At 41.7% G+C, this 2,542-nt stretch overlaps 1 protein-coding gene across 1 annotated transcript in view; it reads left to right on the top strand.

Moving 5' to 3' along the window:
* Positions 1–581: 581 nt before the first annotated feature.
* Positions 582–2,542, top strand: part of LOC117508375 (cholinesterase-like) — a 124,400-nt gene continuing 122,439 nt past the window's right edge. The window contains exon 1 of the mRNA XM_034168126.1: positions 582–649. The gene's annotated coding sequence lies outside the window, so the exon portion shown is untranslated. The remainder of the gene's footprint in view (positions 650–2,542) is intronic.

The raw sequence follows: 2,542 nt of genomic DNA, 5'->3' as shown, positions 1-2,542 counted from the left end.
ACCGGAATGTAAGTTGGAAACCCACGCAGACATGCAAACTCCACAAAGGAAGGGCGGGAATCGATCCCACGACCTTCTTGCTGGGAGGCACCAGTGCTAACCACTAATGCACTGTGCCGCCCCTGGGGGAGGGGAGAAGAAAGGGGGAAGAAGAAAGAAAGAAGTCATTCAGACAGTAATTAGAATGAAATATGAAAAAAGGAAAACAAAAAAATGTGGAATGAAGGAAATGAAGAGATGAAATAAAGAAAGACTGCAGATTGCCTTAAACAGAGCCCTTTAGGAGCAGAAAGTATAAGATGTGAAAGAGCCAGACTGACTTACATAAATAAAAAAGGTAACTGAGTTTCCACAGATGGAGACCATATCACCATTTGTCATCTTGTTGTTGTTAGGTTTTATATATAAAAAAAAAAAGTCAGGTCCCTGTTTCATTTCAAGACGTTGTGGCTGAATATGGAGCACATATATTGCGCTGCTGCTAGTTCCTATTGTTATGATTATTTAATGTAGCTGGTGAAGAGCTGTGAAGTGGAGGGGGCGGGGCTGTACAGGCCTGCGGGCTCAGTGTGAGTCCACGCCCCCTTCATCCTCATCGTTCTTGCCTCGTTTTTAATTCACTCAGGGTCACAGAAGCTCAGCTGACAAGGTAAGGCGACACTGTCATTTATTTTATTTTATTTAGTTTTTTAAGTTGTCTTTCTGAGCATTCACTGAATGCCTTTCTGAGTGCGTGCGCGCGCCTGTCCCTGACGTGTGCGGCTGATTAAGTGACGCTGTTTTTGCCAGCAGCCTCTTCACTCACCTCTTTTCAGTTTTTGTTTCGAAAATAGAATGCTTTTTACCACTCAGCTGTCTGCTTCCCATGTAGAAAACTGCTTCTGTCTCTATCACAGAATTGATGTGCACCTCTTTACTCTTTTCATTAGTTTGTCGTTTTCATCATTCATATCATCACATTTTGTATAATAAGAATAATGAGTTCATTCTCTATGTAATGTGGACTTGCGTCAGAAAGGGCATCCTGTGTAAAACTTGTGCCAAACCAACATACTGTGGCTATATCCTAATCAATGACCAGAGGCACACAGTCATTTCACTTGCAGCAGTTGTAGAATAGGCCATTAGGGGCCATTCACAGTAATTATCTTCATGCAATAGCTGGAAGAATCCATGTCACAACTTTCAATATGGAACATTTTATCAAAAGAAATTGGCAGTATATGAACTTTAAAAATTCTAATATTATGATGCGCATCATAACATGGATAGATATTATACAAGTAAAATAAATGCTGGAAATGTAACATTTTGTGTCATGACCTTAAAGCTGACAAACTCATATGTTTTGGTTGCATCTGATGCAAAGGAATGATGCAATAGTGCAATGCAAGCATCATTTGTAGTTTTCACCTGAAGTAGGTATGGTTTTTACTGTATGTGCAATGTTTATGTCCCGTACGTGCCCTCAATAGCAGCATGATCTCATACCAAGTTAGCCTTTTTCCAAAATGGAGTTATTTTTTCCCCTCAAATTTCTACACACAACACCCCATAATGACAACATGAAAAAGTGTATTTTAATTTTTTTTTGCAAATTTATATAAAAAACCTCACATGTTCATAATGAAGTATTCATACTCTTTGTTGATATGATTCTATCATATCAACAAGGTGTATCACTTTGTTGATACACCTTTGACAGCAACTACATGCTCAAGTCTTCTTGAATATGATGCCATAAACTTGGCACACCTATCTTTGGGCAGTTTTACCCATTCCTCTTTGCAGCACCTCTCAAGCTCCATCAGTTTGGATGGGGAGCACTGATGCACAGCCATTTTCAGATCTCTCCAGAGATGTTCAATAAGATTCAGGTCTGGGCTCTGGCTGGGCGACTCAATTCACAGAGTTGTCCTGAAGCTACTCCTTTGATATCTTGGCTGTGTGGTTCTGGTCATTGTCCTGCTGACATCACCCCTGCTGACATTACCCATTACCCCAGTCTGAGGTCAAGAGCACTCTGGAGCAGGTTTTCATCCAGGATGTCTCATTACATTGCTGCATTTAACTTTCCCTCAAACCTGACTAGTCTCCCAGTTTCTGCCACTGAAAAACATCCCCACAGCACTGTTTCACTGTAGGGATGGTGCCTGGTTTCCTCCAAACATGACACCTGCCATTCACACCAAAGAGTTAAATCTGTGCCTCATCAGACAAGATAATTTTGTTTCTCATTGTCTGAGACTCCTTCAGATGTCTTTCGGCAAACTCCAGGTGGACTGCCATGTACCTTTTACTAAGGACTGGCTTCTATACAGGCCTGATTAGTGGATTGCTGCAGAGATTGTTGTCTTCTGGAATGTTCTCCTCTCTCCACAGAGGAATGCTGGAGCTCTGACAGACTGATCATTGGGTTCTTGGCCACCTCCCTGACTAAGGCCCTTCTCCCTCCGATCACATGAGTTTAGACGGGCGGTCAGCTTGAGGAAGAGTCCTGTTGAATCCAGACTTCTTGTTTTTACAAATGTTGGAGGCCATT

This window comes from Thalassophryne amazonica, chromosome 4 (genome assembly GCF_902500255.1).
Source record: "Thalassophryne amazonica chromosome 4, fThaAma1.1, whole genome shotgun sequence".
In the NCBI taxonomy this organism is placed as follows: domain Eukaryota; kingdom Metazoa; phylum Chordata; class Actinopteri; order Batrachoidiformes; family Batrachoididae; genus Thalassophryne; species Thalassophryne amazonica.
This window is presented reverse-complemented; position numbering and strand designations above follow the sequence as displayed.